The sequence below is a fragment of the Pimephales promelas genome, chromosome 2, assembly GCF_988280905.1.
Source record: "Pimephales promelas chromosome 2, fPimPro1.hap1.1, whole genome shotgun sequence".
Taxonomy (NCBI): domain Eukaryota; kingdom Metazoa; phylum Chordata; class Actinopteri; order Cypriniformes; family Leuciscidae; genus Pimephales; species Pimephales promelas.
Genome location: NC_142770.1, coordinates 46572971 through 46600103, shown reverse-complemented (window position 1 = coordinate 46600103; position 27133 = coordinate 46572971). Strand labels below are relative to the sequence as shown.

Here is a 27133-nt window from a genome sequence, read left to right as displayed (position 1 = left end):
TATGTTCATTTTTTTTGTTTTGCCTTACATTTACGTAACTTAATTTATATGAAAAGCATTTTAAATGAAAATACAGACAATTTTAGGAAAAGTCAGGTACCAACAGGATTTTATTATTTTTTTCAACAAAGTTATTGTAGATATAAAATTCAAAACGGTCAAAATGACCGTTGTGGCCGTTCTAGTGTTAACCTTCTCTCTGTCTCTGTAGCGGCCATGAACTTCTCCACCTCCACCGATGACGAGTCTCTGTTCCGCAAACCCAGAGTTCAGTTTTTAGAGATGCCCAGTGAGTCCGGCGGCTCGGACAGGTACAGGAGGTGTCTTTCCTGCTTCATTGCATCATGTTTGGCGATTTGTTTAGCTTTATATCACGTCATGCTCCTTCTCAAAGGGACTTAACTCGCATTCTCTCCAGCTTGATCTCCAGCTCTCTGGTACTAGATAAAGGGAAAACGCCACAATTCTTTAAGAGATTCCGGAAAGAATTTGCACATTGGACGGATGTAAAGGAAAAGCTGGAGAAAGAACTGTCTGACCAGATCAAGATCAACTCAGAAAAAGGTTTGAGATGACATGAGATGCGGTTACCCCATGTGACCTGGGTAATTCGGCGATCGCATCCCTTGCTTATTGCAATAACCCTGTATACAGGGATCCCAATACAGGGAATACACCAGGCCATCCTGTGTCCTCGAAGATGGCGAGGCCAGGGTGGCCTTCGAGCACAGCACAACGAGTAAGTTTGCATCACCTGTTTTTATATATACCTGTTAATATATAGATTTTTAGGCAAACATTTAGGCTTAAAGTACATTTGGATACCCATTTCTATTTTGTTTTGTTCCAAAATGTTATTTAACCATACTTTTCATTATCATTCTGTATGTTTCAACAGGTGCTTGCGTTCGGAGGATCCTGTGCCAGACAACTGGAGGGATCTCTGTCTGTAACAGATGCACTGTTTAATGTTTAAAGTGTCTTTCTGCTTTTTATTGTTTGTGTGTGTGTGTATATATAGTTCTTAACTTGTTAAAGCTTCAATTGAGTTCATCTATATATTTCTTTGTTGTTTCTGTATTAATTGTGTATATAGTTTTTACTTTGCTTTATTGTAATTTTAATAAAATACAATTTGCTTTGAAAAATTGTTTGATTTGATCACAATACAAGCTAAGACGTCATATCCCAGAGGGCTTTGCATCTAAACAAACATGGCTGCACCCTCAATGTTACAAGACACACAAATAACACGCAAATATCTCTGAAAAACCTCGACAGATTTGGAAATATATTTCAAAAAATGAGAAAAGTAGACCATAATGATATTTATTTAAAATAAATTATAAGTCCTCCATCTCTTCATTGTTGGCACAATACTGTAGAGAAATAAAAATCAAACGAAAAGTTTACACAATTGCAACAGAGTTTGACAGCTGTCTGTAAAATACTGTAGAAAAATCAAAATCAAATGACAAGTTAAAGTTATTTTAGTCCTATTTTAAAAATGTTAAAATAATGATTTGGTCATCAAATCACAGGCGTTGGGGCATCTGAAGTCTCCGTGACACGCTGGATACAAACTGGACCTGACGAACCCCTATTTTCTCGGGACAAGCAGAAAGGCAGAGGGGAAATAATTAGCATAGCTGATGTTCATAATATTAATGCATTTGATCTGATTCAGCAGTAGTATAAAAGGTGAGCAATATGTGAATGAATGGTTAAAGAGATGCGTAACTTTATGGAAATTGTTCTCAGGTTCTGGCTCGTTCTCAGCATCCCTCAAGGAGCTCTGAGGAGCCGACGATGGAAGGAGACACTGTCCTGGGATGCCCGGGTAGAGTGCGTGGTGCCCTCTTCAAAATCCTGCTGTGGTAAACCAAAAACAGAGAGGTTATTTTACTAATGTACAGTGAGCATAAATTCATGTACAATACTGTTCAAAGTATTTACAATACACTTACAACAAGTACTCTACTTACAATACAGTCTGTCTGGGTTGTCAGTTCACAACGAGGCTCCATTTAAATTTGTCACACATGGTCTGTGAGAGGCAAGCAGACGTCCGGCAAAATCACAGTCTGAAAAAATAGAGTCAGAGATCCAACCACTCCAGCTCCAGGACGTAGATCAAGGTCAATTATTTCATTGGTCACACTGAGGCTCCTTTTACATGAAACTACAATGTTTAGACGCTATTGAGGCTCCTTTTACATGAACATCAAGTCCATACGCAAGCTCCCAATTTTGTCCAAACATCTATAGTTCATTCGCAAGCTCACATTTGAAAAACAAAACATTGATAGTTCATAGTCTTGTGTCATAAAATGTGACACAAATTGTAAAGAATCAAATGTTCAGCCACTCCAGCTCCTCTATCTCCCCACGAAAAGTCCTCTTCTTGATGCCGTGGTCGAAGCAGATCTTATCATCTTTCTTAATGTCCGTGGTGGCCTGAAAGAGCAGGACGTGCCTGTCTCCCCCCTGAAGCTTCACTATGCAGTGGCATGGCTGTACGTTGTGCTTCTTCTTTGAATGTGTAATCCATCTCCCGATGGTTTCCAGAGACGGGTGGCACTCACAGGGGAAAGTCTCCGCATCGATGCAGATTTCGTCAGGGCCATGTTTGAAGAAAAACAGGTTGCCCAGCTGGTCCTGCGTCTCTGCCATCTCCCTGCCCTCAGCACCTGTGATCACCTTTCCGTGGAAATCACACAGGATGGAGCCCTTCCCGAAGGCCTTGGTTGCAACAACGCCTGTGGTCAAAAAGAGGGAGTCATTAATGTGCTGTTCAGTTATTATATTCATTTTATTTATGGATTTTACTGTGCTCATAAGACAGTTGTACATACCTTTCTGCTCCCCAAAGGCCTTCACAGCCAGACCCGACCATTTCTGCCTGGTCACCCCCTTGATGATGCACGGGTCACTCTCCGCCTGTGCTCTGCTGAGCGGCCTCCACTTCGCCATGATGTCCTCTGGACGAGGATGATTGGCTGTCCAGCCCTCTGCATCTATGACTTTGGCCACCATCGCTGCAGTTGGGGTACGTCTTGAGAATTTTGCTGTCAAAGAGAGCACATTTGAATTAAAATTCAGGTTCACATACTAGTTCAAAATGTTTCTGTTGGAGCAAATCTAATCATTGGATCATAAGGAAGTATATACACTTACACAAAAGATGTTGCTCCCGAAGGCTGTACTGCAGAGCCCTCCACTTGTCATAAAAGACTCTGTCGGCGGGGAACCCAGCTTTTTCTCTCTGGGTCTTGTTGGGTGGTTTGCCAGTGATTCCCACAGGGAAGGCCTGCAGGAAAGCATTTAAGTCCGGGGCTGGGCTGCCAACCTCTTCTTTCACCCGCCTTCTCTTCACTGCCTGGGTGCCCTCTTCACCAGAGTCGTCAGAAGAGGAGCTGCAATATTGAAAAGGTTTGGAGGTTACACACTAACGAACTGATGGATGAGCGTTGAGAGACATTATAATTATAACAGATTTATAACATAATTATATTACAGATAATTACATACCGTGTCAGGGAGCTGACAACGGCTGCTTCAGACTGGCCACCGGCTGCTCCAGAAGGTTCACCCGCCGTGCTGGTGGACGCCTCTTCTGAGTCCAGGTCTGCCTGTTCAGGAGCATTAGCCACAAAAAAGTCTCTTTGGCAAAGCTCTTTCAGAAGAGCCAGTCTGGATGGTCTGTGGGGGTAACGTTTCACCATCTCCTTGTAGTCCCAGTTCCTGGCTTGCCGTGTCCACGCCTTGGCAGACTCCTTTGCCCTATTTGTTTCCTCCATCCGTTCTTCGGGTGTGTTCTTTTTCATACACACTCTGCTCAGATGCGTCGACAGCATCTCCTGTGGTTTCCCACACAGCAAGCAGTGAATGATGCGACGGTTGGATTTCTGGCTGTGAGACAAAGCAGACACACCAAAACTTACAAATCAAATGAATGAAGACAGTGAATTCTTAAAACAGAGGCCTAATGTGACCCTTGACCAGCAAAACTTAAAAAAGAGATAAAAACTTAAACCTTAAACTCTTAAGTATGCAGCAGAACAGGGCATTGTCCTATTACCATTGAAATGGAGCTCAACAGAAAATACACAAAAACACAAACATTACCTCTTCTCAGCTTGTCCTTCCATTTCAGCAAAATCCGATTCAGATTGTCTCAGCAGATCAGCAGTGTAGATAGAATCCAAGTGTTTTTAGCAGAATCCAGATGTCCTCAGCAGATCAGCACAGTAGAATCATTTGAAGAAAAGTGATTTCTCTAGCAGAATGCTTCCCAGATAAACCTCCTGAGTGTCTCAAACCAGCCAATCAGATCGCAGTATTATACAATGGGTGTCTGCCTCTGCGCAGACCTGATAATGGGCCATCATGAGATAGCTGAGCCATCAGTGAGCCATCAATGAGCCATCAGTTTTACTGCCTGAGCTTGTGAAATGAAACTGATTAGTTCTAATGGTTTTTAAATGGGCCATCATATTTACTGCCAGGGATACTTAAGTGTTTGTTGGCTTAAGAGATGGAATTAATTTAAGTCCTGAGGGAAATAATCTTTCTCAACTCTTAATCTTTCCGAACTCACTGATTAATTTGATGCTAAAAGCAGAAAGAAAGCTTGAGATTTGAGTTAAATAAAGACGTTTTAGCACAGCAGAAACAGTAACGACAAAGGCCTGGGGTGAGTTCAGCGGTGACAGCCGCAACTTTAGTCTGTATTATATTAACTCCCTGAACAAGATACAGATAATTCAATGCAAACACATTAAAGTGCAGGTCTCAAGCTTTCAATAGACGTGCAAAACTTGTATGTAGCATAAACAATGACTGAGATGCGTTCATTTTAATAAAATAATCCAAGTTGAAAACTGGTAAAGTGCTCCCAGATTTTCACCACGGCAAAGAGGTCAGCTAACCTGACGACCTCTCATTCTCTCTATGAACATGGTAAAGCCAAATAAGTGTTGGGGTATGAAAGCACACATACCCCTAGATTAGTTTTAAATTAAATAATAATATCAGGCTGTTTCATGTTTTTCCCAGCCTGAGAGAGCAGGGGTCAAACAGGCCTCGAATTAGGCCTCTGAGCTTTTCAGTGACTGCACTAAAAATGGCTGTACGAATTTGTTTCTGCTTATTGCTGGTCAGAGAGGGGAAAAGATTATTTCCCTCAGGACTTAAATGAATTCCATCTCTTAAGCCAACAAACACTTAAGTATCCCTGGCAGTAAATATGATGGCCCATTTAAAAACCATTAGAACTAATCAGTTTCATTTCACAAGCTCAGGCAGTAAAACTGATGGCTCATTGATGGCTCACTGATGGCTCAGCTATCTCATGATGGCCCATTATCAGGTCTGCGCAGATTCTCTTGGATTCTATCTACTCTGCTGAACTGCTGAGACAATCAGAATCGGATTTTGCTGAAATGGAAGGACAAGCTGAAAAGAGGTAATATTTGTGTTTGTGTATTTTCTGTTGAGCTCCATTTCAATGGTAATAGGACAATGCCCTGTTTTGCTGCATATTTAAGAGTATTTTATTTCTTTTTTTTTTTTACTTATGTCTCATTCTTTCAGATCATAGTTTAAACAATGGATTCTATATCATGTAATTTTGTTTTTAAGGTACGCTGATCGTACCGTTGACCACTGCTTGCAGTGCCACAAACCCCAGGAAAACCTTGCTGCTCACCTGGCCAAAGTGTGCATGAAGAAACGCACGCCCGAGGAGAGAGCGGCCGAGGTTCAGAAAGCCAAGGCTTCGAGCAGAGAGTGGGTTTGGATGAACAGGACCTGGGACTACAACCAGATCTGTGCGCTCCTGCCTGATCACCGCTCTCGCGTCATCATGTTTCTTCAGCGTGGTTTTTTTTATCACGAACCAGCCCCGCGAGTCTGACTGTGATGAAGATGATGCTTCTGCTCCTTCATCTGATCTTCCTCAAACGTAAGGGCAATCCTTAAACATTTTAAATGTAAATTCTTTTCTCACTTTATGTTATTGATAACTTTAATAGTCTTGTCTGTTATGTTTAATCCAAACAGCCGGTTGGTTCAGAGGGCTCCTGGCATTAAACACTGCCAGAAGATCGTGAGAGTGGCGAAGCCGGACGTGCTCAGGATCCAGAGGGACCTCCAGGCGGGCAGAGAGCTCTCCAACACGGACCAGACGCTCTACCGCTATTACTGCGAGGCGCTCTTGGTGTTTGTCCACATGCAGCGTCCCAGAGCTGTGGAAGCCTTGATGGTAAGTTCACTCTGTACACACTCTGTATGTGCTTTAATATTGGCACACTTGTGCATTTGTAAATAACGCCTTTTCAATATTTTCCAGGATGCCGAGTGGGTGAACAAGACCAAGCTGGGTGACAGATTTGTGATCGGCGTACAGAGGGAGAAAACCTCGAGTATGCAGATCGCTCTGAGGAGGAAGCTGTAAGTTTTACTGTACAAACTGTTGATTTCTCACCACCATAGTTTTAAATGGAATAACTCATCTGTCTTTTTTCCGTAGTGCTTGGAGCTGTACTTCAGACGAATCAGGCCTGAGAACATTCAGCCGGAGAAACTCTGCAATAGTTTCTTTGTTTCGTCATCCGGCGTGGAGGTTCAAAGTGTCTCTCGGGACATGAATCGGCTCCATAAATTGTAAGTGCCTTACACGGGTCCATGTGTTTGTGTGTGTGTGTGTGTGTGTGTGTGTGTGAACAGATACACTTCTTTGTATCTTGCCTCATCACAGTCACATAACAATTAATATTTCCTTTTTGTTTCTGCAGGTACAAGCTGGCTCCTTTCTCTGCCCAGTGTGTGCGGAGGGCTGTTGAGGAGGCTGCAGAAAAGCTCCCGGCGCAGCAACAGGAGGCGCTGCACCATTACCTGTCCATCAGTGCTGGTGCGGTCCGGCCGCAGGATGTCATCAACGCAGCTCTGCTGCTGGAATCATTAGTCAGGTATACATCTCTTCATCCAACCATGGCATTACTCATCACAAACAAAGTAACGTCATTCTGTCTTTCAGCACATTTCACAGTCCGCAAGCCTTCAGCCGCAAAGGTGGCACGGCTTATTACACAGGAGGGGTGGAAGGTCAACTGTCCCAAGCCGGAGGACATCGAACGGCTGTGGACACCACCTTCGAAGGCAGATGTTGAAGATGACAAGTTCATCCTTCGCTGTGTGTCTGAGCAGAACTGGTCGGGCATGGCCATAAAAGACTTTGGTGATGAGCGTGGTTTTGGTAAGAAAACCTTTCATTTGTCTTGTAAGGGCAGAAAAAAACAATAATGTAAAATGTACAATTTAGCAGCCAATAACTGCAGCAAGAACTACATTTACATTCTGAACTGTTTGTCTACATGTAATTGTCACCAGGTGACAATTGGGCAGAACAATGAACGCGGTGTTGTTTCCATGGGGAGCTAATTTAATGTAACACCCTGCCGGTTGCCCCATGAAAAACAGTTCGGCTGGATTCCGCAAAGGAGAAACGAGCGGCAGCTGTGAGATGGGCGGAGATTGAATCATCGCGTTCACGAGGGGGATCATAAAAGCGGATGTTCGAGTGAAGAGGGCAAGCGGCAGGGGACAGAGGAATCCACGGCAGGGAAGGAGCCTGAAAACAGCAGTTCAACCCGGATGGAGAAGGAGAGACAGCAGTAACAGTAAAGTGCCATTGGAGATCCTCATTATCTGACTCCGGTCTCACACCGTATATAAACGACCAGTGAATTTGCCCTGGATCTTTGTGCATTCTGAGGTTGCCTATTGAGGTCTTCTGTTTGATATTGTGGTAACCTTTTTATGGCAGTGGTGTGTGCGTAGTATACTCTCCATACAGTGTGGACACGCTGTTCCATCCAACCTGGTCTCACAGGATTCCGTGAAATGTCCACGGGCTAGGGCTGGGCGATATATCGAATATGTACGATGTATCGTTATATTTTTTGAAACGATATGGAATGAGGCAATACCGTTTATATCGATACAGTAGTTTGAAATGAGCACATCTGAAAAATAGCGGAGGTTGCAGTGTGAGCTGCTGCAGTGAAAGTAGCTAGGCTACGTAGTACAATTTGTCCTAAACATGACACAAGCTTATATTAATTGCGTCAAAATCACTTTGATATAGTTAACAAGTTTAAGGCAGCTTGCCGCCCTGTCAAATGCTCTGACAGACACTGTTGCTGACTGACAGATATACTTGCGCTGTTTAATGCGTTTGAGATGTGGTGCTTTCCTCAGTGCTCAACTTACATTTCACATATTCTCCATCTGTAAATGTTAGAAAGTAAAGCAAATATGTCCATTTCACAACAAATATGTCCATGTCAGAAGAGGACGAGCTTCTGCAAGTGAATCTCCGCTAAAATTCATGCTTCCTTGAACGAGCGCCGGCGCGCGCATGCGTGTGAATAGTACTACGTAGTACGCAATAATTCTGACTAAAATAAACATATTGCTAAAATATTTGTTGTTGGAGAAAATAAATGTGCCATATGTGGAATTTTAAACCTACAAGTATATATTTTTAATGAAAGTGAAAGTGATTATAATGGGGTAATCAAATGCAGGCTAATATAATTAGTTTGTGCTTTTGTTTTTGTTTTTATTTTCATTTTTAGTTTAGCTTTTAGTCAATAATAAAAACAAAAGCTTTTTGCACATAATATATTGCATAGCCTATATTATATTTGTTTCCATATCCTTCAATATCAACATTGTTTGTAGGATATCATTGGGCCGAATGTGAATATACTGTATATATATATATATATATATAATATTTTTTTTTATATATATATATATATATAAAGATTTTCTTTATCTAAATAGAAAACGTAGAAAGTACCGAGATATATATCGTATATCGCCATTTGACCAAAAAATATCGAGATATGATTTTTTGGCCATATCGCCCAGCCCTACCACGGGCCCTTAACTCAAAATCCGTGGAAACATCACGGAATCGCCGCGAATTCCGTGATGCGGCCACGGATATAACTCCAACGCAAGTCAATGACACTCACTTTCCGTGGTCCACACACGGATACCCGTTTGAATGACGGAGTACAGATCTCACCCAACGGACGTGCTTTCTCATTTGGAAACGCAACATTTGAAGTGTTATAGTTTCTTTTCCAACAATAAAAGCCATAATGACGTTAACCTCTTTATTACAGCTATTGCTCTGTCCTGCCGTCATACAAATTCAGTTTGTTTCAGTTAACCGATGTCCCGTGATGGCACCACGGACCTCAACAACCTGACCTCATGGACGTTGTAATGTGGCTGGCTTGTTTAGAAACTAAGCTTATGTCTACTCTATTACAATAATGTAATAACTGGACGTTTTGTCTCGTCCTCATAAAATCCAGTTTGATGGCGTTTACACCTATTTCTCTCTTGGCTACGGTCAGAACTAAAATCTGTGATAGCGGCACGGAGTGAGTCTGTGCTGATACCACGGATAACTCCAGCGCAAGTCAATGACTCATCTTCCGTGGTCCACACACGGATACCCGTTTCAATGAAAGAGAACAGATCTCACCCAACGGACGTGCTTTCTCATTTGGAGACGCAACATTTGAAGTGTTAGTTTATTTTCCAACATCAAAAACCATAATGACATTGTTATTGTTGCACTGTCTTGCCATATTCAGTTCATTTAGCCTAACTGATGTCCCGTGATGGCACCACGGATCCCAACAACCTGACCTCGTGGACGTGAATGTGGCTGGCTTGTTTAGAAACTCAAGCTTTATGTCGAATCTATTACAATAATGGCATGTAATTAACTTGACGTTTTGTCTCGTCCTCATAAAATCCAGTTTGATGGCGTTTACACCTATTTCTCTCTTGGCTACGGTCAGAACTAAAATCTGTGATAGCGGCACGGAGTGAGTCTGTGCTGATACCACGGATAACTCCAGCGCAAGTCAATGACACTCATCTTCCGTGGTCCACATGTTACACCCCTGAAAAAGGGGAGAAATAATCACGAGAGTGATACGAGTCAACTTTCCTCACTGAAAACTTTTACCGTTATCAGGAAAAGACCGCGATTTCCCCGGAAACTTGGGTGGAAGACAAAAGCAATCGATCGCGCCACATCGATTAAGATCACTTTGGCGATCACAGATTAACACATTTTACCCATAAATTAGGCACAACAAAATTAATTAATCACTCGAACGTTTACATGTTGCTCTATTAATTTTAACCCTTTGAAGACATGTCAGATGAACTTTTTTACACAATTATGTGGACTGAAATTATGAATTGTTTCATTATATAAATTGTTTCAATCCCTATTACTACAAGAATACTGGATGCATTACCTTTTTAATCTTAGATATTTTTAAAATCCTCACATCCTATTAATATTGCAGCAAGTATTTTTATAAACTGTCACACACACACGGATACCCGTTTGAGTGACGGAGTACAGATCTCACCCAACGGACGTGCTTTCTCATTTAGAGACGCAACATTTGAAGTATTAGTTTCTTTTCCAACAATAAAAGCCATAATGACGTTAACCTCTGTTATTGTCCTGTCATCATACAAATTCAGTTTGATTCTGTTAGCCTAACCGAAGTTCTGTTACTCACTGGAATCTGGATGTTTTAATGCGTTTGCTCATTTAATCATTAAATAATTAATCAAGTCTTCAGGTCGACTGTTTGGTATAATCAACATTTGCCCCGTCATTGAAAAATCCAATTTGATCACGTTTTCCATTTAGCCAGCCTTGATATCTTTACATTTCAGAGAAATGCTGTGCCTCTTGCGACATTACCACTGATCTGGAATGGATCTGTGGTGGACCCACGGTCAACATGGTCTTGCTTTTGATGTTTACTCATTAAACTTGAATACTTCAGGTCAACTGTCTAACAATGGCGCTAATGCACTGTGCTATAATTTATTCAGTTTGATCATGTTAACCTTCCATGGTCGACACACAGATTCCCTCAGTAGCCTTATCTGGATGTTGGTTTATGTTGTCTGCTCATTTGGAAACCTAAGGCTTCGGGTCGACTTTACAATCGACCTGTCAAAATAAAATCCAGTTTGATCATGTTTTGCAGCCATTTATTTGAATAGATTAAAAGTGAATTTGTAATGCCACCACCGATTCATCCGTGGGGAAAACAAGGACTACAAACTCCGGTTCCACTCAATTAAAAATTATTTTGTTAATGAATTTCAAAATAATTAATTTTCATGGCGTTACTTTTTTTTATTTTTTTTATTTTTTTTTACAGAAATCATGTGATGGACCCATGGACCCAATAGGACTATAAAGTCACCGTCTAAAAAAGGACATTGTTATTGTTTGGGTTCATGGATTACCATGAACATTTAGTCGGCGAAAGAGTGACCCTAAGCCTATGCACAATCCACATTAACAGAAAACAGGCAATCCATCCATAGTCATATACTTGATCTGGTTAAAATAGGCAACATTAAAAGCATGGAATGCTTGTACAAGGGATTATTATTTGAGCAGTAGTGGTAGTGTGCTCATCCCCACATGTGCGGTGCCGGGCAAAAGGGGGCTGGATAACTTAAAATAATGAGATACCCGCACTCTGCTATTTTCCCCATAAATACTGTGCTGCAACGTTTTGACCCTGCATTTTTGCACAATAAAAGTATGAGAGAAATAGCAGAGTGCGGGCATCTAATTTTTTTAATTTATTACTCATGGACAGAGTTGTCAAAAATACACACTTCCCATACTCAAGTAGGAAGACTTTTACATTTCTTCTGAGATAACGGGAAATCATATTCAAGGTGGATTTTCTATTTATTTCCTTAAGACCATAACAATTTATCCTCTATACAATTTCCACAAAACATCATGTGAACTAGTCAAGAAGGAACGAACTTACAGAGAAACAAGCATTGTGATATACAAAGTAGACAGGACAATAATGCAGTGTAGACAGAAGTATACAGTTGGTTTACCGAACATGGCTTAGAATAATGAAAATGAACTATAAATGTGTGCAGTGAATTAGCGGTTACCACATAAGAGCAGAATATGGCTATGTAATATGAACAATGCATGAACAATACGATATGTGAAAAGTAGTATCTGTAACATTATAATAGTAGTAAGAATAATGTGTATGCAGTGTAAGAAAAACAAAATAAATATGGATATTCAGTATGAACCATATAGACATATGTACATCTATGTGCAGTGTGGTAACAGTACCATTGTAGTGCAGAAACATTATGAGTAGTAAGAATAAGTGTATGTTTCAGGATGAATAGTATGGAGAGCAGTAGAATATGGCTATGTATAAGTGTAATTACAGTGTAAATGTACATTTGAAGAGTTCAGATGCAAAAGCCTCTAAATGCCATTTCAAATTTTCTTCTTTAATGATGATTTTTTATCAAACTTGTATATTTAAGTTCAGTAATTTTACTTAAATAACAATTAATAGGTAATCACCATTGCCATTTAAGTGAAATCACTGAACTTAAATATACAAGCTTGATAAAAATGATCATTCTAGAAGAAAATTTCAAATGGCACTTAGAGGCTTCTGCATCTGAACTCTTCATTTGTACATAAACAGAACATAATGGGTCTCATTCATGAGACACGAGGAGAAAAAAAAAATTGTAAATCGTGTGTAAAGTGGTTCTGGCGTGAATTTTTCGTAAGAAATCTACACCTGCTCCCTGCCACGCGTAAATAGTGCGTTTAACATTAGAACGTTTTGAAAGGCATCATTTTAAAATTCACCTTAATCGGGTACATGTTTACACATCATAAAAAAAAAAATATATATATATATATATATATATATATATATATATATAGTAATTACGTACGGATTTTCTTTTTACTTTTATGATGAGAGCCAGTAATAGCATCTGCAAATGGAACACAAGTCCGCAAGTCTTTTTTTATTATATTCAAAAAAAAAAAAAAAATATATATATATATATATATATATATATATATATATATATATTCAAGCTGTTTATTCAATTTTTTTTAAACTAGTCTGCAAGTAATAAGTGTTGCAGCCAAGCTTCATGTCGAACCATTTTCTTTTCACTTCTGGGACTGTTCGATTAACAGATGAAACTCCATTAACTGCATCTGTAATGTGCTGCAAAGCATTTTTACATTAAGCACTAAGGTAAAAGCATTATTACCTCAAAAAATCTTTTTTTTTTAGCACCCGATACACCACTATGTACGCTTGAAAATAAAATGTGGCGTTTTGAATAAACTTCTGATAATAAAACGCTTTTGACGTAACATTGAAATCCTTCCTTTGGTGTCATAATATGATGCCCATATATAGTTGTCCGCAGGATTTATGGTAATTGAGAGAATGAGCGTGCACGTCCCATTTACAACTGATTGGAATTCATTAACACACACACTTCTGTGTAAGCTGATGTTTTCAAAGTAGTTGTGAATCAGGAGAAGAATTTTCTGCAATGTCTCTTTACGCACAAATCACTCACATATGTACTTGTATATTTACGAACGTTTCATGAATGGGATCCTATGAGTGGGATTAGGCTTTAAAAAAAAGAAAAAAGAAAAGAAAAAGGAAAATAAAACACAAAGTTGACAGATTTTAAAAACAAAACATAGAGTGGTCTCTTTCCTAATCTTCTGACTCTGGACTACTAAGGTCATACTCGTCATCAGTGTCCGTACTGCATTCTGTGTCCTGTATCTGGAGGTCGTCAACTATAGCCCTGTACGTGCTCACAGCATTTTGGAATAAACTCCCCAGTATGGAGGACCTCCGCATGAGGACACTTTTCCAACCAGATGCAGCATCCTCTGACATGTCACCAAAATCTGTAACATACATAAACATAAGAATTACAAGTACCAAAATCATAGCATGTAGAGCCACATAGAGAGAAACATTTGGTTGTTTGTTGCATGAAATCTTAAACAAGTGAAACAAGGACATTTAATTGTCATATACTGTGGTTACTGGGGGGTGGGGTTGAGGTGAGGATAGACAAACAAAGTGTGAGGGTGGAGTATGACTAATATGGGTGTGATGGCAGTGGGACAAAACTAAACAAATAGACTGGTACCAGCTCAACATGACTTTTTAGCACTCTGTACCTACCACTTTTGGTTACACCTCTGTTGAGGTTCCAACGATGATATGTAAATATTGGAGATTGCTAAGTTGTCATCGTTATCACCAGCATCGTAATGTCTGAGCATGCCCTCAGCAGCTATCTGTCAGTGTTAGCACAAACAGGACGGCTGATAAGGCATAAAAAAAAAATTTGTTTGTTTCCGGTTTCCGACCGACCCTGTCAATTATTACGACCCGAATTTATTTTATGAGCTTGGGGAAGAAATAATAAAAATTAAATAAATACACAAATAAAAAACTTTGAGGCGAACTATAAATTTACGTTTTTGTACAGCACCGTCTTTTTATATGCATCTTGTCCTCCAGCAATGCTATTAACAAACGAGGCAGATATCGTTCGTCAAACTGAACTATAATACATATTATACAAGTCTTTTTTTTGTCATTTCTGTCTTTTTTTGCCGGATTAGAACATCAATAACAAACCAAAAAATAACTAGGGAATCACTTAACCGAGAGAATGATTCTGATTTTATTACATTTATTGCAAGTTGCGATCGATTGTGGATAATAAATGTAGGCCTACTGTATTACTGATGGTGAGGTTGCGCTGTTGACGCTCGCGCAGAGAAATCTACACACATGAGCGGAGCACAGGTTTGACCTAAAAATATCAAAATTGAAAATACTGTGGAAACAAAAACACCTACATCTTGGATGCCCTTGAGGTAAGCTAAAACATCTTAAAAAATAATTTTGTGAACTATCCCTTTAATGTCAAGCCCTGAATAATTTCCTACCCATCCGTTGCTGCCACTGAAAAAAAAATTATATTAAAAAAAAAATCCCTACCGACCCATGACCTGAACTGACAATCAACCGGAACCAAACTTTTTTTTTTATGCCTAAGAGTAAATATTGCCATCTCCCCAAAAACGTGCCTGTATTGTGATGAATACAGAATGCTGTTGATTTTATCTGCTATAGTCATTGCTGTTACCATCTTTTCCACGTTGGTGATGTTTACTTCAGTGTCGCTATAGCCACCAATTACATTAAATGGTACTTTTATGCAGTGGTAAACAAAACGTCTGTAACCAGAGAACCGTAATTTCCCAACTATTAGCCGCAGTTTATATTGATTTTGCAAAATTTCTTCAGCTATTAGGTTAATACACGGGGGCAGTTAATATGGAAGTGATATGGTTTTGTTTCTTTTAACTTGCATAAAACACTGTCCTGCGGCTTATACACAATGTGGCTAATCAGGAAATTACTGTAGTCAAGTTGAGGTGAGTTGAGCAGTAGGAAAGGGACTAATTTAGTGAGGAAAAAAAAAAAAAAAATTCAGAATTTCACTTACAGCCCATTCTGATGTTCTATTGAAGCTTATCCACTGCACCCAGACAGCAAACTGACATTGAATCAACGTGGAAACGACGTCTCTCATGACATTGAAACAACGTTGATTTTGCTCATCGAATTAACGTTGAACCAACGTCAGACGCGGCATTCTTCAAAGCTAAATGAAAATCGAAAATTGGTTTGCTTTCATAACGTTGAAACAACACGTTGATTTCAAGTTGATTTTCCGTTAGTTTTGAAAGAATGACGCGTCTGACGTTGGTTCAACATTAATTCGATGAGCAAAACAATGTCAGATCAATGTTGTTTCGATGTCATATTTCCACGTTGATTCAATGTCAGTTTGCTATCTGGGCCTTTATCTCCTTTCGTAGAGACGTGATGTGCTGAGACATCTCCTTCACAAGGATGCTCTGCTCTTCCTCAAGCCGTCTAATTAGCATTGTTTGGTCAAAAACAGACCGTTTTAATCTGAAGGAGTGGCCTATGGGTAGAGGGAATTGATGGAAATATGAAAAAGTGATTTAGTATTCACAATTAAGTTACAAACACAAACATACACATATAGATAGACAGATTGAGAGATAGAGAGAGTTTGTCATTGCTATACCATAGGCATGTAGGCATACATTTTGGAAAACATGTCAAGATAGGCTAACATACCATCCTCACTTCTCTCCCAAGGCAGGATGTAGTCCTCTGTCAAATTGGAAGCCAATTCCCCATCAATCGTATCCTCTGCAACAGTATCGTAGAGTACAATCTTTTGTCTTAGTTTGTTTTTTAATTCTCTTATTTTTCTTCTCTTTCTTTGTCTGGTCTGGTTGCTATCTGCAAAGTGAAACAATAAAACTCTAAGGAAAACAGAGTTTTTGTTTGTTTGCATTTGCAATGTGCCATTTCAATATTTGTCAACCAACCATGCTGACGATAGAGGTCCTGCTTCTTGCGTAGCAGGGACACTATGATACTTTCTATCTCAGCCCTGAGATCCTCTGTTGCTCCCTGTTGTGTTGTGCTACCTGGCTCTGAATAGGTAACACAGTCAAGCGATAGTTTCATTTGAAAGATTCTGATCACCTTATGTAGTTCATATTTGAAGAAAGTAACTAACAGTTGTATTTCTGAAGAGTCCGAGCACTGTGCATGATTTACCTGTGATTGCCCACTCCTGAACATCACACACCCACTGCTGTGCTGTTTGTTCAGTAATGCCATTTCTCAGGCTGAAATCACTGAAGCTGGCAGCTTCCACCTTTGCCCTCTCTGAGATCTTTAATGAGTCATGAGATTATGTAAGAGATTTAAGTAGTGTATTACATGAGTAGCTCTCGGCCTCTTTCGTTTTTAAAAAGTAGCTCTCAAATGAAAAACTGTTTGAGATCCCTGCTATATCTGAACACAATACGCATGACATCATCATTTTCAGAGATTGGCGTTTTTGCTGTTTACACAGAGACCGTTTCAAAAACTTGATCCGTTTTTAGTTGGAAACGGTGTCGTGTAAATGGACATCTTAGACTAAATGTATGGTTAATAGGCACAATAATGAAGTGTAGGTTAAGACGAGTGTTCCCAGCAAACATTGGTCCGACGGCGACGTCGTGTCCCTGGCCAAAAATAGTTGCGGCCAGGACGTCATAAATCGGTAAAAATATGTAACACAGAAAATTTCCTAAAAATGCATTCAGATGCATTTGTACATGTCTACAGTTGCATGCATAATAGTTATTTTAAGTTTTAGGTACGTGTAGTTATATACAGTTTATCGGGTGAAAGGACGTCACTTGGCGACGTCTTTTACACGTGCATTTATAGTCCATCATGACCCTCTATGAAATCCTTGTTAAATATGCAAAAGCTGCGCTTAATCCTCGCATGGTTTATACCGCAATAATTAATGTAATTGCCGAAGTAGTTTTTAAGAGGTTGTGAAGACGTCCACTGGCGTCTTTTGCACGTCTAGTCTAGCCAGACAGAAAACAATTATCAGGAATTATCTTTATGAAATACACGATTTGTATACAATGTAAATTATAATCACAAAATGCCCAGTGTAGTCAAGTGATTGCAAAGCCACTGCATTTATTCATGTTGTGGATCAGTTTTAAGTTGACGTCCAGTAGGTGACGTCCTTTACACGTGCATTTATAGTCCGTCGTGACCCGCTATGAAATCCTTATGAAATATGAAAAAGCAATTATGCTTACACCTTGGCTGATATTGCAGTAAATAATTTAAATGCCCCAAATAGTTTTTACGAGGTTCTGATGTACAATTACGTCCTCAACCTTTACACTTAACTGTGCTACCGAGATTTGATAACAAATCCCGCGATATGATTGATTATCTCGCGATAAAGCAACTACGCAGCCAATTTCCTGTTTTTTCTTCTTCAACCACGACGAGGCGAGAAGGACTTGATGATCGGGGGCAATTTGTTGTACAAAAAGTTGACGAACTACTACAAATCTGCTGTTTGGTAAGTACATTTTGTATTATTTTATAAATGTGATTTGAGTTTTGTAATTTGACTCAGGAACCGGAATAAATGATGCGTACACTTTCAACTGAAAGGTTTGAGTTTGGATAAAATTATTTTGGCAGAATTTCAGATTGCGACCATTTCTCCGCCGGTGAGACCAGATTTTGTTATAAGTCGCGCTTACGCGACCGCAACGTTGCAAAAGTCAAACAAAATGAAAGCGGAACGAATCTTGCGCTACTCCTGCACGGACCCTTTATTGGTTCGGACCATTAAGGATCTTTCATAATATTTCAGGTCCAAGTCAGGTTATGTTTTCCATAAGTGTTAACATAATATCCCAAAACGGCTCTGTGATTGACTGTGTTTATATCTTACACTACAATAAAATTAACTTTTTGTGCAGGTGAGGTAATGCACAATGAAAATAGGCACATATCTGGATGGAGACTATCTGATTCCTCAACCATGGCCTCAGCTTTAAATGTAAAGTATTGACTGTACATTTTTGCACATTTGATTATAAATACTGTCTGTATGCAAAGAATAAATCTTATGTTTTTGATAATATCTGGAATGTAATGTGAGTGTATTATTGTCACTTAGAAGACAGTTAATGTACTCTCTATAAGGCAGTTTTCCAGTTTTGCTCTGTTACAAGTCTCTAACCATACTCTAAAGATTACCAATTTTGTGATCACTTTTGTGAATTTTATTTTTCAATTTGTCTTTCAGGGTGACATAACGAACAGCCATCTGTCAGACGTAGAATTCAGGAATCCTTCTCCAGGCCATCTGGCAAAACCGAAAGAGGCATGGCATTTTTCTTGTTTTATGTCCTTCACAAAGTTTTGTTTGTTTGTTTTGTAATGGTGTTTATTGATTAAGGTGTCTTTACTTACTTAAAATATTTTTCACCCATTTGTTTTTAATGTCTATAGTCACCAGTTCCAAATTCTGCATTATCATCCCAGTCCCAGAGGACACCCCATTGTATGTGAGAACTTTGCTATTTGCATCTTATTTTTTTACACAATTTACATTGAATACAAATATAGAGCCTATGTCTGTCATTGCTCAAGAAAAAGCTAAAGTACAGCCAGCTAATTTCATAGTATCTAAGTCATTATTACACTGTTAAGTGAACATTTGAACAGCAGTCTTATTACACAATTTAAAATATGCGCTGACCAGGTGTAGCCAACCCTGGTCCCCGAGAGCCACTGCCCTGCTTGTTTTCCAACTATTCCTGCCCTTGCAGCTTCTGAAAACACACCTAATCTGTTAATAGTCAGCACTCAGCAGTAGGACAGGGATAGTTTGGAAATAGCAGGAGTGAGGCTCTCGAGGACCAGGGTTGGCTACCTTAGATTTAGTCATTATGAATGATCATTATATGGCTACAATAGTTTACTAGGTAGAATTGGATAACAATACGTCTAAATCCTTGCTACATCCACAAAGTAGGCCTAGTTAAAATAAAACAATATTGTTTACTGTTTTTTTTTTTTTTAATTTATTAAACTACTCTCTTATTTAAGTCTGTTATGTTTTCATGAACAGAATTTCCTAATGTTGTCTTGCCCCTTGACCGCTGCATTCGGGAGAGAACACAGAAGTGAGGGTATGTACGTTAATGTTTTTTTCCAGCCATGGGGTTGTCCTATCCAAAACTGAATTTACATTTTACAAATATTTATTTAATACATCTCTTGTTCCTTAAGGTAATTTTATTTTAATTATTTCACTCTTCAAACGCATTTAGTCCAGAACATCATTTATTGGCATAAGATTATTATGCAGAAAAATAACATTGCTATTTTCAGACATTTTCAAACACCGTACGTAATTAACCTAAAAATGAGCCTTTTTTTAAACCGCATTCTCTTCCCTCAGATGCTGTGATTGTGACGAGGTGGAGCCCAAACGCCACAGATTAAGATGTTGATGCAGCAATGGCGAACACCTGAAGCACACTCAAGAAGAGCTGGATATAAAAATAGCCATAAACAAAACCAAAACATTAAAGCCATAAACAAATTTCAAAGACTCTAAATAATTTTATTTATGTCTGTTTAACATTAATGCAAGACTGAAGTAACTGAAAGTTAGTACTGCCACAGCTCTGACTTCTATTTATCAATGGTGGAATATTTTTAGAACGACTTTTCTGTAATATTATAGAATGTGTTGACTGTTCCTGTACTTTTGTTATATTCTGGTTTGATTAATGGCTGCTTAACCCTAATGTGAAACTGTCACAACTGTCAGAAAATGTCATTGTACTATTTTTATTTTATTTTTATTTTTTTAGCAGTTTAACAACTGGAAGACATTTCAAATGTAATATTCTCAATAAAATGTTGTTGTAAATTATAACTCTTTTGCCTTAGTCCAGAAGTAATGTGTTGATGTAGACGTGTTTAAACTGTTTTATAGACGTCCAGGTCTGACCGGACCGATTTTGGACCTGTTTTAGAACCTATAAGTTCAGATGTGTAGAAATATCCTGATTGATTGACTTTCACGAACTTATAGCCTACAATATGGGTGTAATTATTTTATATGCAGGAATATATATATACACATACAATAGGTAACAAGATCCTGCAGAACTAAAAAAAATAAGCCCATTTAGACGTCCGTGGACGCGCAGAAAAGACGTGCAATTCACGGCCAGATGACGTCGAAGACGTCGGTTCAACTTCCATTTTGGAACTATTTTTCAACCATGACGGGACGTCTCGGATGGACGTCTTTTCAACGGTCAATAAACGTCAAAATGTTTGCTGGGTAGGACCCCCTAGTGACGTCTGTGGACGTGCAAAACTGGTTAAAAATCTGCACGTCTGACTAGGGACTTTTTCGGACGTCTGTGAACGTGCGAAACTGGTTCAATATCTGAACGTCTGACTAGGACCCCCTATGGACGTCTGTGGACGTGCAAAACTGGTTCAATATCTGAACGTCTGACTAGGGACTTTTTTTGACGTCTGTGGACGTGCGAAACTGGTTAAAAATCTGAACGTCTGACTAGGACCCCCTATGGACGTCTGTGGACGTGCAAAACTGGTTCAATATATGAACGTTTGACTAGGACCCCCTATGGACGTCTGTGGACGTGCAAAACTGGTTCAATATATGAACGTCTGACTAGGACCCCCTATGGACGTCTGTGGACGTGCGAAACTGGTTAAAAATCTGCACGTCTGACTAGGGACTTTTTCGGACGTCTGTGAACGTGCGAAACTGGTTCAATATCTGAACGTCTGACTAGGACCCCCTATGGACGTCTGTGGACGTGCGAAACTGGTTCAATATATGAACGTCTGACTAGGACCCCCTATGGACGTCTGTGGACGTGCGAAACTGGTTCAATATCTGAACGTCTGACTAGGGACTTTTTCGGACGTCTGTGGACGTAAGAAAATGGTTCAATATCTGAACGTCTGACTAGGGACTTTTTCGGACGTCTGTGGACGTAAGAAACTGGTTCAATATCTGAACGTCTGACTAGGACCCCCTATGGACGTCTGTGGACGTGCAAAACTCGTTCAATATATGAACGTCTGACTAGGACCCCCTATGGACGTCTGTGGACGTGCGAAACTGGTTCAATATCTGAACGTCTGACTAGGGACTTTTTCGGACGTCTGTGGACGTAAGAAACTGGTTCAATATCTGAACGTCTGACTAGGGACTTTTTCGGACGTCTGTGGACGTAAGAAACTGGTTCAATATCTGAACGTCTGACTAGGGACTTTTTTGGACGTCTGTGGACGTGCAAAACTGGTTCAATATCTGAACGTCTGACTAGGACCCCCTATGGACGTCTGTGGACGTGCAAAACTCGTTCAATATATGAACGTCTGACTAGGACCCCCTATGGACGTCTGTGGACGTGCGAAACTGGTTCAATATCTGAACGTCTGACTAGGGACTTTTTCGGACGTCTGTGGACGTAAGAAACTGGTTCAATATCTGAACGTCTGACTAGGGACTTTTTCGGACGTCTGTGGACGTAAGAAACTGGTTCAATATCTGAACGTCTGACTAGGGACTTTTTTGGACGTCTGTGGACGTGCAAAACTGGTTCAATATCTGAACGTCTGACTAGGACCCCCTATGGACGTCTGTGGACGTGCAAAACTGGTTCAATATCTGAACGTCTGACTAGGGACTGTTTTGGACGTCTGTGGACGTGCAAAACTGGTTCAATATATAAACGTCTGACTAGGACCCCCTATGGACGTCTGTGGACGTGCAAAACTAGTTCAATATATGAACGTCTCACTAGGACCCCCTATGGACGTCTGTGGACGTAAGAAACTGGTTCAATATCTGAACGTCTGACTAGGGACTGTTTTGGACGTCTGTGGAGGTGCAAAACTGGTTAAATATCTGAACATCTAACTAGGACCCCATATGGACGTCTGTGGACGTGAAAAACTGGTTCAATATTTTGACTGGGGACTCTTTGACGGCTGTGGACGTGCAAAATCTGAACGTCTGACTAGGACCCCCTATGAACGTCTGAGGACATGCAAAATGGGTTCAAAATCTGAAAGTCTGACTCTTTTGGACGTCTGTGGAATGAATCAATTATTTACAATTTCTTTAATTTATATGGATTAAGAAATGGAAACTGTGAAATTTCTGAAATGTATTTATTTTGGAAGAATGTGCGCTCCAACTTGCACATTCAGTGCATGCACATTTCCAGCATTAAAAGCAATTCAGTAGAATTACAACCCACTATCAAGTGGTGCAGAGCACGATTCATGATTATGGCTCTTGCACATATGGTTGAGCCCACAAAGGTCCTAAAATATTACAGATTTATATTGAAAATGTTGGAGTGGGATCATAAATGGTATTTTTGTTTTTGTAAAAACTCCTAATTCAATGTTGATTTAGCACATATATTGCAGTTATATGTCCTGATGTCATTGGAGGACACATCCTTTACGGATGAACAAATATAGCAACAAAAAAAAAATGTGTGAGATTAGGGTTAGGTTTAGGGTAACCCTTCAAATTATTTAAATATACCGCAAAGTTGGAAAATCAGAAGCTAAATCTATAATAATGAAATAAGTTATGAGAATGTGGCAGGAACAATAGAGGAAACATGAACACTGGTTTATGTAATAGTTATGATGTGATAGTCAAGAGGAAAATTTAGGGTTAGGGTTGTTAACCCTAGCACAAAATAAGTTATACAGAAAGTTACAGCAAGTAAGCTATAATCGATAATAAGAAAGAAGTTGTGGCAGGAAGAGGAAGGGAGGTTGGGGTAAGGAACCAAGATTTTGGTTAGGACCAGTGTTGTATAAAGTAGAAGTAGAAGTAGAAAAAAAGTAGAAGTCCTGCCATGTGTTTATTCCAGCCATGAACTGATTGACAGTTGATTAGGGCTGATTTCTGTCTCCTGGCTGAAAAACTGCTAATAAGCAAATCCAGGTGATTGGAACAAAATACTGAGGCGGACTTTTACTTTCTGAACCTGGACTTTACTCTTCTGAAGAGAATAGAAAAGGAGATGACACAGTCTTAAATGAAATCACCTGAAGATCTCAGCAGAGGAGGATTAAACAACTCCACAAACAGCATTACCAGCTTCACTTATTACTAACCAGACTGACTTTATTTCTGTCAGACTTCTACAGAAGATTTCATTGAGAATTAACAGAGGTTTACTCTGTGTTTCATTTGAAGTCACCATACCATCAGAATCTCTGAAGGAGAAAATCGTAATTGGTTACCATTATAGAGATCAGTGTAGAGATCAGAGATCAGTCTTTAGTTGGGCTCTTGAGCCTTACTTTAACTTTAGGTTTTGTTTGACTGTTGTATCTGAGTTAAAACAGTCAGATGAACAAAGAAAAAAACATACAAACTAATAGTTTTGGTTATATTGTGACAATCGTCATTTGAATTTATTATTTGTGATTTATTTTGTTGGTTACAGCATAACTGAGATTCTGCATAAATATCCAGAATTTATAATGTAAAGGATTTCTTAAAAGTTGTAAAAAAAATTTTAAAAAAAAATATTTAGTAAAGGCACGCACAGACCTCAAGATTCAGTCAATGCTTCTCAACAACGGTAACGAGCAGAATATTCAAGTAGGAAAAGTAATTTACATAGACAATTCAGATAATAATTTATTCATACCGCAATGCATGATGGGAGCCATTAATGAGTTGTGATTGGTGGCAGCAAGGATTATGTGGTCACCACGGTTGAGATTCACAGGCTGATTATTGATGTCTGTGTTTCTAAATAATTGCATTTGAAAGTGATTTGATCAGAATAATTTATATTAAATATTTTGGAATATTAGAAAAATATTGATAATCATATGCTTTATAACCACTAAAATGTTGCTATCAAGTTAAACCAAATTATATGAAAAGTTTCATTTTACAGATCACAGCATGATAATGCCAAAACAACCTACACTATCATATCACAGCTGTCTTAGTTCATTTGACTGTTATAAATCAATAACAGCAATCAAACAAAGTTTAAAGTGAAAGCAAAAGTGTCAAGAGCCCAACTAAAGCAAACACTGATCTCCATAACGGTGACTTACAATTTGTGATTTTCTCCTTCAGTGATTCTGCTCGTGATCATCAGGTGTCTTCAATAATGCTCAATCATCACTAAATTAATCACTTAACTATCTCATTAACTTTAATACTTTTTAGTGTTAATTAACACGCTTATCGTCCATTTGAAAGCAGGTGAAGGTGATTTACTACTAATCAAGGAACCGGCTTCACTGATTAGACGCGCATAACAATATTGTGCTATACATCGCCCAGCCCTACTCACAGGTTTTGTTTTTTGAAAATAATTTGTCAAAATAATTATTATATTCAAATACCACAGTGAATCAGGCTTTTCCATGATGATTATAAAACCATCACCAGGTAATCTTCGTCACCTGATTTCGTTGAACTTTTGTTACTGTAAATGTGTTTGACAAACACACTGTCACAGCAGACAGAAGAGATTAAATATTTTATAAGAGTTAGAGTTGTGACGTTCGCGAACGAACCGATTCTTTTGAACGGCTCATAAACATGAACGATGGGAGCCGAGTCGCGGCTGGAGGGGAGCCGTTCTTTCTGTCGTTCTTTTTTTCCTATGCGTGTTTTACACAGATGCACGCAAATTAGCTCCTCAGTTAAAGGGGAAGGGGCGCACCCAGCGCAGGGGTGATAGTTGTGATAGTAGTGCACGCGCATGCATCATTTACTCTTACGTTATTGGGTAGGAGCGGAGCCAAAACTTGTGCACGCCGCCATCACATGGATACTCCAGTTAAAAAAAAAAGCCATAAAGTAAGAAACTGCTTGTATTTATTTACATTGCATTTTGTGTTCATGTTATTGTATCTACAGTATATATTTACAACTTTAAATATTTTTTTTGTTTTTTATCAAAATGTTCTTGTGGTATTGTATGAATAACATAAGTCAACATCTTTACACATACACACACTTTGTACTAAAGGTAAATCCAAAATAGTGATGTCACTTTCTAAGCAGAGGGATGTTGTGCAACCCTATGGAATATAGTCCACACATGACAAATGAGGTAATAATCAATATTTCAGAATAATTCAAACACAGATATTGATGTGTGATATCTGAGTTTGAATTATTTGACAACAAATCTCACCTCATCATTCCTCCCAGTGATTATACTAAATATTTAATAAGAGCCAAAAGAGCCATTCTTTTGAACGGCTCTTTGGAAGGAACGGATCGCCAAGATCCGGATCCCCTCAAAGAGCCATAAATCCCATCACTAATAAGAGTAAAGAGCCTGGCTAATGGAAACACTAATCACTGTTATGGTGACTTCAAATGAAACTGAGTTAAACCTCTGTTAATTCTCAATAAGAACTTCTGTAGACGTCTGACAGAAATAAAGTCAGTCTGGTTAGTAATAAGTGAAGCTGGTAATGCTGTTTGTGGAGTTGTTTAATCCTCCTCTGCTGAGATCTTCAGATTTAATGTCTTCTCTTCAGGTGATTTCATCTGTGTCGTCTCTTTTTTTATTCTCTTCAGAAGAGTAAAGTCCAGGTTCAGAAAGTAAAAGTCCGCCTCAGTATTTTGTTCCAATCACCTGGATTTGCTTATTAGCAGTTTTTCAGTCAGGAGACAGAAATCAGCCCTAATCAACTGTCAATCCGTTCATGGCTGAAAGTAAGACATGGCAGAATTTCTACTTTCTACTTCTAGTTTATACAACACTGGTTAAAGTTAATGAGATAATTAAGTGATTAATTGAGTGATGATTGAGCAGAATTACTTAAGGAGAAACCCAGAATTTCAGGTCACCGTATATGGAGATGAGTGTTTGCTTTAGCTGGGCTCTGGAGTCTGGACCTTTACACATTAAGTTCATATTTTGTTTGGCTGTTGTATCTGAATTATACCTGTCAGATGAACAAAGAAAACAGAGATCTAATGGTGTTGGTTATATTATAACATTCATAATTTGAACTAAATATTGAGATTTATGCTGTTGGTTACACTATATCAGTAGTGTATAGTGTAATTTTTTTAAGGATTTCTTAAAAGTAAAAAAAAAAAAAGTCTCTCAATTAGGCACACACAGACCTCAAGATTCAGTCAATGCTTCTCAACAACGGTGACGAGTAGAATATTCAAGTAGGAAAAGTAGTTTACATAGACTATTCAGATCATAATTTATTCATACCGCAATGCATGATGGGAGCCATTAATGAGTTGTGATTGGTAGCAACAAGGATTAATTTTGTCACCACGATTGAGATACACAGGCTGATTATTGATGTCTGTGTTTCTAAATAAATACATTTGGAAGTGATTTTATCAGAACAAATTTTTTAAATGTTTTTAACTACAAGAAAAATACAATTATCATATAATGTAGAATCACAAAGCTGTTGCAACAAGTTAAACCAAATAATCTGAATAAGTTTCATTTTTCAGTTCACAGCATGATTTTGTCAAAACATGACCAACATTATCAGATCACAGTTGCCTGTGTTTATTTGACTGTTATAAATCAATAACAGCAGACAAACAAAATTTAAAGTATAAGTGTCAAGAGCACAACTAAAGCAGACACTGATCTCCATAACGGTGGCTT

The 27133-nt window shown here is 38.9% G+C and overlaps 2 long non-coding RNA genes across 3 annotated transcripts; both read left to right on the top strand.

The window, feature by feature from the left end:
- The first annotated feature begins 6366 nt into the window (after positions 1 to 6366).
- Positions 6367 to 6904, top strand: LOC120485802 (uncharacterized). The gene is made up of 3 exons (XR_016147531.1): positions 6367 to 6453; positions 6533 to 6666; positions 6798 to 6904. It is a non-coding gene; the product is annotated as an uncharacterized LOC120485802 (long non-coding RNA).
- Positions 6905 to 16914: 10010 nt separating this feature from the next.
- Positions 16915 to 20334, top strand: LOC120478336 (uncharacterized). 2 transcript variants are annotated; one of them, XR_016147498.1, is made up of 6 exons: positions 16915 to 17976; positions 18386 to 18465; positions 18715 to 18792; positions 18921 to 18972; positions 19543 to 19603; positions 19876 to 20333. It is a non-coding gene; the product is annotated as an uncharacterized LOC120478336 (long non-coding RNA). The 2 variants fall into 2 exon arrangements; XR_016147495.1 differs by lacking the exon at positions 16915 to 17976 and having other exon boundaries at positions 18055 to 18465; positions 19876 to 20334.
- Positions 20335 to 27133: the final 6799 nt, after the last annotated feature.